We start from the raw sequence: 12618 nt of genomic DNA on the forward strand, positions 1-12618 counted from the left end.
TTATTAAATTTATAATATTAATATTATAATATATTAATATTAATATTATATTTAATGATATTTTTTACATAGTATGATAACAAAATTTTCAAGTATTACAACTTTGAGGTAGAAATATTTATGTCTTTAGAGATTTTAATATATCCATAGGATATCGTTTTCCTTGATTCATTTTAAAAATGTTTAATTAAAAGAGATATTAAAAGATTTTGGAGCAAGATTTTGATTCTTTGTGTTGAAATAACTTTTTGCTTTATTTTACGAAATGATATGATATTGACTTTAGTAAACAGTAAATATGCTTAAAATTTTACCTCATATGGATTTTTTATGTCGTAAATTATTTTGTTGAAGGTAAATTTATCATCCATTCAAATATATGATAAAATAACTATTAAATGCATAAGGTATTTGTATTACAATACAATTATCTTAGTGTTTAATAGTTATTTTATCATATATGTTGAATTTGAATAAGTATATAAAACATTTAAATTAATTATTAGTTTTTTTGGGCCTAAAATGTTAAGTTTCACCATGGACGCATATGGTTACAAATCATACTGGGTTGGATGCTCGGGTTAACTTTCATGATGGACGCTTAGGGTTACAAATCATAATGTGCTACAAATCATACTTGGCTGTAGAATGCATGAGCTTACACATCATACTGGGTTGTACAATGCACCTCTCAGCTCAATTATCGGGTATTAAATATTTTTGAAAAGTATAACGTTTAAACATCTCACTCACAATTTTCTTTTTAGTTCTAATTTCTTTACATCAAATTAGACTAGGTCATATGGACAACTAATAAAGTATGCAGAACATACACACACACACACACACACACATATATAGCCCACATTGCTTTTCTATTTAAGTATTTTACTTTTATTTTAGGAGGGACGAACATACTTACACATGAATAACATGTGCATTTAGTCATTTTATTAATATATTTTTAAGTACATGAATATTTTATTCATAACTAACTTTTGATATTTTATTCTATACAACATTAAGATATTTCTTTTAACTTTTTTTCTATATATAAATATATATGAAGTTGATATGATGTGTCAAAATATTTTTGAAAAGTATGAGGTTTAAATTTCTCACTCACATATAATTCTAAGGTCATATGGACAACTATATATATGTATATATACACACACACATATATATATGCAGATATTGCTTTTCTATCAAAAAACATCCAACATAGATTTATAGTGCAAAAAACAATGTGTATTTTTTTTAAATTGTATTTTTGAATGTTAAATTACATAACATGTGCATTGAGCCATTTTATAAGAGCACATTAAACTTGTTTTTTAATTCATAACTCACATTTGATATTTTATTCTATACAACATTAAAATATATTCTTTCAACATTTTTTCTCTCTATATATATAGATATTTATGAAATTGAAATATTTCATATCACTTGTTAAAATATTTTTAAAAATATAAAGTTTAAACATATTACTCAAATATTTTTTTTACTTTTAATTACTTGAGATGAAATTATATTAGGTCACATGGACATCTAATTAAATATGAATAGCATATTTTTATTTCCTTTTGCTATCCTATTTAGAGATATTTTAGTTTTATTTTTATTTTAAGAGGGACAAACATACTTACACATCCTCTTCACACTGTGTTGTAGAATGAGCCTCTAGGCTCAATAATAGAGAAAGTTGATAATTTTTAAAATTTTATATAAGAATTAATGAAACCATTGTGTACAAGAAAATTCAAATAGCATTATGAATTTAAAGGCCTTACAACCCCTAGCAATTAGCCACCAATTAGCTCATAGTTTGATGCATTCTCCCTTGTAACTTTGTAATGTATATAACAAGTGGGAGAATATTTGGAAATGGGTCATATACCATGCAATGATGTAGTTCAATAAGAAATAAATGTAGAAATGGAAAGCAATGAGAGAGACTAATCAGTAGTCACATGGAACAAATGCATATCACTGGCATGCAACGAATATTAAGCAACAACAGTTAGCCACTTACTTCCTAGTGGTTTCTAGCATGTAGAATTAGAAAACCATAAATGGTTTATTATGGTTTAGATATTCCTATTTATTTAATATTAAGGTTGGAAAAAATCTAGTGTAATTTTTAACTTACCATTATGCTATGATAATTTTTTCTATAATACTAATACTTATATTATTTTAGAACACTCTTGTTGAGGACATGCCCTATGATGTAACCATTTAGTTTGTTAATTATGAATTGAGTTTGCTTTAGAGTGTGGAGATTTCCTCCTAAAAGATATTTTTCCATACATTTGTCTTGTTAAATTTAACTTGTTATTTGATTTGTTTACAACTATTTTACTTTAAGTTTTGTATATTTTTACTATAATTTTTTTTATACATTCTTCTATAATAAATTAGTAAGAAAATATATTTTACACCTCTCTTCATTTTCACACCATCATCACCATCTTCATTAACCACCAATAACTGTTTTATAATAGATACTATAATATCTCGAACAACTTTAATCCTAAAATCTGTAAACTAAATCATCCCCACTACTTTATGTTGTAAAATTCAAGAAGATCAACAATATTTCCGCGTCTTAAAAGTCATATAGAATATCCACTTTAAAAATTATGATAATCATAAAATATTGCAGGACGAAATCAATAAACATTATTGTTTCTTAAATATACAAACACACCATTAGATGTTTCATAAGGAGTTCTCTTCCATGGGAAGAAAAAGCCTTGATCCAAGGGACTCCGTTCACATATTTGCCATTGTATGTTATCTTCGTTGAAAGAGTGATGAGAGATTCCTTCTTAAACTAGATGCTTATAAAGTTGGACAAAGCAGTACCACACGCCACTCCTTTGCACCATTAATCGCAACCAGCTCATCAGCTCATTTATGAACGCCACAAGTAGTGAAACTGAACTTTGAGGTTTAGTTCTAATTGGAGAACTGGAGAAAATAACGCCCTCGACATAATTACAATTCTTATTCAATTTTACTAACAATTTCTATGTTATGTGAGCTTTGCAATCAAACCAATATTGAAAGGAATTTGTATTCTATAATCTATTATATTCTCTTCCAGGCTTAATCTAAGAAGAGATTTAATTAAAATCCAAAAGCAAAAATCAACTTCTAAATCTCAAAGGACAAACTTTAAAATGAAATGAGAGCGTAGCTACTTTCCACTCCAAATCAGTGATATGGTGAAGTCACTACACAATCTGTGTGAAATAAAATTTCACATAGATTTTGTATTCACTTAAACCCAAATTTACACAACTTTCGGAGAAACGTTTTAAAAACTTACATAAAATAACAATTAACGTAACGATAATAAAACATGATTGCAACAATCCACATGATACCCTAATATGTTCTAATACCCTACGTTCACATGCACTCAATGCGATACATATATATGGTTGACACGAATATTCCTACCATCCCTCCGTCACTTGAACGGTCACACACGTTGACTGCGAATGAATCACTGCAGTCGTTATTCCGTAACTAAAAATCCACACAGCTGTCTGTTAAAGACATGCAATATTGAAAGTTGATTACGTCACCACGGCTAGACGTGTAGAGCGTGGTTCGATCGACCGGACGATCCCGTCATTTCGAAAACTTCTTCGTTCTCTCCCGACAGGTCCTCGAGCGACTTGCCATTGGTTTCAGGCACCAAAAAGGTAAAAAGGAAGCCCAGTGCGTTGACTGCAGCCAGTATCAGGAGAGCTCTTCTCGGCCCGATCGACTTAGGATAACCCGCAGTCGTCCCATCCTGCGATAAATACAAGAACCCAAATGCCCCGACGATGGCTCCGGCTTTCCCAGCTGCTGCAGATATGCCGTGGCACGTCGAACGCAGCCTCGCCGGGAATATCTCAGCCGGCACAATGAAAGTGGTGCTGTTGGGACCGAAATTGGAGAAGAAGAAGGTGAAGGCATAAAGAACTAGGAACAACGTTACACTGTCGGTAACGTATTTTTACGGAATCGCTATGGCGAACATGAAGACTGTCATGAAGAAGAAGCCCATTAGCTGAATTTTAAAACGCCCAATGCGGTCTTTGAAGAAGACCGTAAACCACTAACCCGGAACAGTCGAGCAGAGGGCGATCAGTGACTGCTTCCAATATGTTGGAAATTTTTGGTAATTTCAAACACAAATTAACTGAACACAGAGCACTGCTCTGTTTTTCTCCTCTGGATCTTTTGCACAGGGAAGCCCCAAATTTTTTTTGAGAAAGACAGAGTTTCTAAGCCAAAACAAACTTGTATTAATTTATAAACTGCTTAATACAATTTTCTTCCTCTCTCACAACGATTCACCAAAAATAAATACTCTGCCTCTTTTACAAATAATTTTTACACTGCTGTGTAAAATCTTCATACACTTTTACTGCTGTAAGGAGCTTTTACATTTACTGTTGTAGAATAAATTTACATGGATTTACTGCTGTAAAAGAAATCCTTCATATTCACCCGTGTGAAATTTTCATTACATTGAAGCGCCTGATCATTCACATTACATATTCAATTAAAGAAAAAATACATTTGCGCTAGCACCATACATTTCATTTCAATGCATATTTGCGCTAGCACCATACATTTCATTTCAATGCATTTCAATGCATATGCTTTACAATTTTTTGTTCGCACTGTGCTCTCCTGGTTTGTTATTTGCTGCAGCTGAAAACTCTACTTCATTCCCGTGTGCTTTTCCAAGTTACAAAGTCAACACTTCAAAACAAAAACATATCACTTACAATACATTACCCATACTTCCGTAAAGTTAAAAAACAGCAAAATTAAAAATGTTTACCAACTTTTACCTATGACTATGACAGTGCATTAAATACATTAAATAAATAAATAAAAACGACGATAAAAAAAAAAACTAATGTTCTGGGAGGTTGAATAAGATCTTTGTCCGTTGACCTGATCGAACGCAATTCGCACACCAACCTCACACAAACCAAACGACTTTTAACGTCCGGGGAGTTGGTGGTTTCGGAGTTGTACACTGACGCGTGGCAGCAACGGATTGTATCGGAGGCCCTCTAACGAAAACAACTTTTTGCGAATGGTGGTGCGGGGAAGTCTGGGTGGTTTTGCCAAACCATGCTGCAGTAAATGTGATTGAAATTAATATTTCAACACAATACTGTAAACCTCCTCTATGCCGCTCATCTTACTCGCTCATTGCACCCAACAGATTTTACTATAGATATTGCTCTGAAACAGATTTTGGCTGTAGAATGCAATATCCAGAAGAAACCATGTGGACGTATTGCCCAGGAGATGCGAACCATGGCGTTGGAGAAAGTCATTGGAAAACAGGCCGAATTTCGTGCCTTCGTCCCTTGCGATGCTTCTACGACTCTCTGATCTTCATGGATGTCCACCTGCAGTACGTTGGACATGTCCATGGCGGCCTTCTTGGCATTTCCTGCAACCAGGGCTGTGAATCGAGCAGTCTCCGGCATTTTCATGCGCCAATAATATGTCAGTGCAGCAGGCACAACCCCGAACATCAAAATTATTCTCCACACAAAATCCGCCTCTTGGGGGGGTGTATGTGACCAGCTTCGGAGGGTTGACATGAAAAGCTGCCATGAAAGCCTTGGAGACTACGATGGAGACAGCTCCCCCCGCCAGAATGTCGAATCCTTGCATGGCAAACACCGCCGCGATGAAGGCTCCCCTGGTTCTCTTGTTCGCATATTCCGACATGATGGTGGCTGAAAGCGGATAGTCGCCGCTGATGCCAAAGCCCAGCCAGAATCTGAAAAAACATAGAGTAGTCATCACGGAGTTGGGTTTCTGACCAAAGGACAAACCGCTACCGATGGCGTTGATCATCATGACCTTTTTCCGACCCAGCTTGTTGCCTAGCCATCCTGTAAGATTTTTGAGATACACAGATCTAGATCTGCAAAACAATAAACAAGCTTGCAAGAGAAGGAAGGAAGCGAGCAAGAATTGAGAAAAGAATAAAAAAATTGATTCTACAATATTAGTTTTAGAATAAATACATAAAAGCAACTAAGTTAAGCTTAGTTGTACATGCAATAACTAAAGCTAACTAAAGCTAAGTGTGCTTTATCTTATGTTAATGTGTACATGTGCCACATGCAAGCAATAAGTTAACTGGAGCTAATATAGGTGCATGTACACCAACACAGCTAGTCTAAGTGCATATACACCAACACAGCTAGTCTAAGTGCATGTACACCAACACCCCCCCTTAAGCATAACTTAGGTGAGTGTGATGCAAAATGAATGAGTCCTGGAAACACGACCATTTTAGGTACCCATATACATTGCATAAAAAGGAGGAAAGAGGGGAAACCCAGTGGAAAGAAAACCCCCCTCAAAATATAATGCAAAAGTAGAGAAAAGACAACTGCTAGGCAGTCGTGTCCTTCACCCCGAGATGATCTCGGAGGAATCGAAACTTCTGCTCAGTGAAAGTCTTGGTGAAGATGTCAGCAATCTGCTCGGAACTAGGACAGTACTGAAGATCGATGATCCCAGCATGAATGAGTTCTCTAATGAAGTGCATGTGGATCTCGATGTGTTTGGTATACTGCCGTTGCACTGGATCTCTGCAAAACTTTAGCGTACTTTGATTATCGCACCAGATGACAGTTGGATGATGGACACTAATCCCAAGCTCAGATAGGAAATGTTATAGCCAAATTGCCTGAATAGTGGCATTCACTGCTCCTCTATACTCGGCCATGCTCTAGGTGCCTGCTTGAGGCCATAGAGAGACTTCTTTAGTTTGCATACCAGAGATGAATTCTGCATGTATCCCGGTGGCTACTCCATGTATATTTCCTCCTCGAGATCACCATGAAGAAAGGCATTCTTCACATCCATATGATGCACCTCCCATCCTCTTGCTGCTACAATGGAGAGAGCTAGCCGAATGGAATCCATTTTTGCCACTGGAGCAAAAGTCTCATCATAGTCAACACCATGTACTTGCTGAAAACCTTTTTCTACCAATCGTGCCTTATATCGACTAACTTGGCCATTTGATGCTTTCTTGGTCCAGTAAACCCACTTGCATCTCACAAGTTTGCGATTTGAAGGTAGCGAAACCAAATCCCAAGTTTGGTTCTCAATGAGAGGGTTATATTCCTCATCCATGGCGGCTTCCCATTCAGGATGCCCATTTGCTTCTGCATAATTTTGTGGATTAGATCCATGCATCATATAAGCATGCGTGGGCATGGATGGCTCCATCGCTAAGAGTGCTTGCGAATCTTCAAATAGAGGGATAGAGGCAGGATCATCAAGGATATCACTCATGCTGTGCCATTTTTGTGTTGAAGGTGGTCGAGAATCTTCTGAACTACATGCAGAAGTATGATCTCGATGTTCAACAACTGGTGGTCTAACAGGGGTCACAGGAAAAGACTCATCTTCATCAGAATGCTGGTCTGAAGTTTCATCTGCATACTCATCAATGAGTGGTGATGAAAATTTGGTAACAAGTTCATCTACCGGTGCATGCGAAATATCTTCGTCAAACTTTACACTCCTTTCAATAAAGAGCTCTTCAGTGTGGATATCAAGCAATCTGTACCCTTTGACTTCATCAGAATATCCAACAAACATGCATGCTTTGCTTTGAGGCTCCAAAGCCTTTCTCTTCTCTGGAGGAATGCGGGCCCATGCTCGAGATCCAAAAATGCGGAAATGACTAACGTCAGGTTGCATGCCAGTCCAAGCCTCAAAAGGTGTTTTTCCAGTAACATATTTATGAGGAGATATGTTCTGGATGTATGAGGCACAATTAATAGCTTCGGCCCACAATTTCGACGGAAGAGATCTTGCATGCAACATGAAATTAGCCATCTCTTTCAAAGATCGATTTTTCCTTTCAGCCACACCATTTTGTTGTGGAGTGTAAGGAACTGTATGCTGCAACTGTATGCCTGCTTCATCACAAAGATTCTTGATATCTTTGTTGACATATTCCATCCCATTATCTGTGTGGAGTATTTTGATGCGTTTTCCAGACTTATTTTCCGCATGTGCTTTGAAAATCTTTAGATGTTGAAAAACTTTAGACTTGAGTTTCAAGAAGTAAACCCAAGTGAATCTCGTGTAATCATCTATAAATGACAACACATATCTTGCTTTTCTCATTGAAAACACCGGAAATGGACCCATGAGATCACTGTGTACAAGTTCCAAAGGTGAAGAGGCTCTCCATGCATGCCCCTTCTCGAATTTTTCTTGTAGATGCTTTCCAATAGCACATCCATTACACACATCCATTACAAACACCATCTGAAAATTCAATGGTTTGCAATCCTTTGACCATCCCTTGCTTACTAAGCTGTTGCATATATCTGAAATTCAAGTGCCCAAATCTCTCGTGCCAAATCCTACTTTCTTCATTTGCATGCGTAAGTAGCAAAATAGAATCTGATTGAGGAACAAAATCAGAAAATGCATACAGATGAGATTGATCATTTACCTTGCCAGATGCAATCTTCAAATTGGTTTTCATGTCATAAATGCTCACGGAATCTGGGGTAAATTCCACTTTCCTTCCGCTGCCTGTGTGTGTCATCTGATACACTGAGAGAAGATTCACAGAAAGCCTTGGAATATGCAAGACATTTTCAAAACTTCCATCTTCGAATTGCACTCTTCCTTGTCCAGTTGTTGCAACTGCAGAATTATCCCCCATGAGAATGAGAGGACCTGAGTATGCATGTAGAGAAGAAAAGGGTTCCTTTGAAGAAGCCATATGATGTGAACCTGTTGAATCGATCAGGGAAATTTATAAATATAATAAATGGGCAAATCTCCATGGTATATAGGAAAAATGGAAGGCGATTTTATCAATAATATAATATATATATATAATTTTTTGGCTAATCTCTCACCAGGCATGGCGAATATTTTACTCAATTATAAAATCTTGTAAGATCTTGGCGAGTCTTTCACTAAATAATAAAACTTTGTAAAGTCCTAGTGAATCTTAGCATAGGTTATATGCTGGTTTAATTCCCCCATTTAAATAGGCTACATTCGAGGTGAATACCATGGGTCAATACCATGTGCCATTTTTATTTTTATTAATTCTAATATTAGGGTTAATAATGGTTTTTTCCATGGTATTAATAACAATCTAGCCCATGGTATTTGTCCCATAGTATTTTGGCCATAGGTTTCACCTAAATATAACCCATTTTTTGAGTGTTCGTAAATATAAGGTGACTTATGGAGTAAATATAAAAAAATGTTTTATTTGTTTACCATACCTCTCGTTTATTTATATTTTTATTAATTTACCATACCTCTTTTACAAATATCGTATTTGGCCCATAGGATTCACTTAAATAAAACCTCTTTCTTGAGCCTTCATAAATAGAACGAGGGTTATGGACTAAATATAAAAAGAGGTTTTATTTATTTATGATACGTCTAGTTTATTTATATTTTTATCTATTTACCATACCTTTTGAGTAAGTATAAAAAGACGTTTTATTTATTTACCATACCTCCACTTTACTTATATTTTTATTTGTTTACACCCTTACATGTATATAAGGTGACTTATGGAGTAAATATAAAAAATGTTATATTTATTTACCATACCTCTCATTTATTTATATTTTTATTAATTTACCATACCTCTTTTATAAATATGGTATTTGGCCCATAGGATTCACTTAAATAAAACCTATTCTTGAAAATGGGCGAATGGATTCACTTAAATAAAACCTATTCTTGAAAATGGGCGAATGGAAGGTTGTAAGTCCTAATTTCAAGGGCTAAATTTACCTTTTTTACCCTCTCCCTTAAAATAAGGTGGGCTATTTGAGGTGATTTGTAAAAATGTACTATGATACAAAATATTCGCCCACTAAAAATTTAAAACCCCTTAATTTCGCCAAAGGGCGAACATTCGCCCCTAAAATTATCCTTGGAATCGATGATCCATTCTTGTGGTGCAGAATGAAGAGCAATCAAAGCATGCCCATTACCTCTTGGATCTGGTGCTTTTTCTCCAGACTTCTTCTTAGCATTCTCAGGAATGTGGTCTCCAAGATCGTGTTGCTGGAGTGTCTGCGCCATGAGATCTATAGTCTTCTTCACGCATGGAAATTCAGGATGAAAACCACGGTGGCAATAATTGCACATTGATCGCCCTTTCATTCCTTTCCTTTCCTTTGAGCCAGATGATCCATCAGGGGGTTTGGGATGTCCTCCCTTTCTTGGATCAGGATCCTTCTTCCCTTTTCCTTTCTGATGGTCTTTGGAATTTTCCTTTCCTTTATGCGCTTTGGAATTTTTAAGTGTGCCTATTTTGATGAGCTTATCTTGCTCATGCATCAAAGACTGAATAAAAGAATCCAGTGAGGGCATCTTCCAAGCTGCACTAGTTGCAGATCTGACTGTGTGGAATGTAGAGACGAATACTGCATACTCTGGACCAAGTTTTGATAAAATGGAAAGAATCAATTGATTTTCTTGCTTGGATTTGTCGATCCCGCATCCTTTCAACTGAACCAACAAGGCTTTATACCCTGTGAAAAAATCTTGAATGTTCTCAAAGTTTCTTGGATCTAATGAGTTTAACTCATTTTCAAGAATGTGACCTTGCATTTCATCCTGTTTTCCAAACAATCCTTCCAAAATTTTCCATACCTCATTTGGAGTTTAACATGATTCAACATGAAATAGCAGTTCTAGGGAAATAGATAAACATAGGATGCCGAAGGCCTCGTCCATGCGATTGAAATATCTTGTTTTCTCCATTGCCGATGTTGGTTCAACTTCCGTTTCCATGGTTATTCGAAATAAGCCTCTACTTCTGAGATGAAGTTGAATATTTGGCTTCCATTCGAAATAATTATATGGAGTGAGAATTGTCGATTGTGGAAACTCCAATTTAGACTCCATTCTTTGTTGTTGTTTCAATCTTCTGAACGTGCAAATAAAATTGCTTGTGCACTGATTACAAATCCCTGTGCTCTAATACCATGTAAGATTTTTGAGATACACAGATCTAGATCTGCAAAACAATAAACAAGCTTGCAAGAGAAGGAAGGAAGCGAGTAAGAATTGAGAAAAGAATAAAAAAATTGATTCTACAATATTAGTTTTAGAATAAATACATAAAAGCAACTAAGTTAAGCTTAGTTGTACATGTAATAGCTAAAGCTAACTAAAGCTAAGTGTGCTTTATCTTATGTTAATGTGTACATGTGCCACATGCAAGCAATAAGTTAACTGGAGCTATTCTAGGTGCATGTACACCAACACAGCTAGTCTAAGTGCATGTACACCAACACATCCAAAGAATAGCTGCCCGGCCAGAGTTCCGCAAAGAGCGACGCGACTCACTGCCGCATTGACGTTGATTGGCAGAGTACCTACTTTCCCCGGAGCAGCAGGGTAATAGATCCATCCCAGTAGTTTGGTTACGGTCAGTATGCAGAAGAGATCATACGCATCGGTGAAGAAGCCCATGCCCGCTATTATGATGGCTGTGAAATGGTACCATTGCGTCCTGGCCTTGTCCAGGGCAGAAAGCACCTCAATTTGAGAACCCTTTTCCATGGTGCCATGTTTGTATCTTCACAAAACACACAACTAAAACCTTCACAGAACACATGTCTTTAAAAAACCTGGAGAAAAACTAAAATTTCTCAGGGCATAGCAGTAGATATAAAACACTGGTCACAATTTTCCACAATGTTTAAAATCTGCAATATCAACTCTTTAATTTTTTAGGTTTTCTGGCTAAATAAATATATTCAAAATTATCAAACGGTTGGAAATTCTTCTTAACACATGTGCATCTTCATCTATGTAAAGGAAAAGAATTCTTGAAGAACGCCGTAAAACTTAAAAGCACATGGAATACAAATAGAACCCGAACTTTCAAATTTAAACACAGTGCAAACCTATTCAAAAAAGACAGAACATGGAATTAAACTTCTCAAAGGGTTTCAAGTTCTCCCTAGCCTCATGATACTGGTGATAAGTATCAATGGTGGGTGGATCTCTCTTCTCTCATCTAATAAACAGGCTAGCCCTTGCCTTCAAGATGTGGGTGGATCTCTTTTCTCCCATCTAATAAACAGGCTAGCCTAGCCAGGCTCAACCTAACTTAAAAATAAAACAAGAATTGGATAAATCATATGGGTAAGGTGTAGTAGGAGCTGGAGTAATTTGATATTGCCAGTTCTGAAAAGCTAGGATACATGCAATTTATGAGCAACCTACTGTAATGACACCTCCCCCTTGGGAAGGGTAAATTGCATATTTAAGACACAAAAGACAATTAGAGTTATTGTAGGCAAACATGTTGGTTATCATTCATTTCTTGTAATTTGACTGATTAGTAATTTAAATTTATCATAAAGATTAAATTTTTTGGTTTGAGTGGGGTTTAGATCACACCATGTTTTAGTTCAAACTTTTTGGTAGTTGTTGAGGATGGAAGTCAGTTTTTGAGCAATTAAATTATCACAAGGGGCATCAAAGTTCAATGAGCTTCACATATTCCTAGTTACATAGAGGGGCTCCCCAACCAGTATGGAA

General features: G+C 36.0%; 1 pseudogene; it reads right to left on the minus strand.

Moving 5' to 3' along the window:
* Positions 1–3607: 3607 nt before the first annotated feature.
* LOC149155882 (inorganic phosphate transporter 1-4-like) lies at positions 3608–11631 on the minus strand (annotated as a pseudogene).
* Between the last annotated feature and the right edge of the window lie 987 nt (positions 11632–12618).

Source organism: Pinus tabuliformis, chromosome 9 (assembly GCF_031772625.1).
Source record: "Pinus tabuliformis cultivar Carrire ecotype Pingquan chromosome 9, CPIR1, whole genome shotgun sequence".
Lineage (NCBI taxonomy): Eukaryota > Viridiplantae > Streptophyta > Pinopsida > Pinales > Pinaceae > Pinus > Pinus tabuliformis.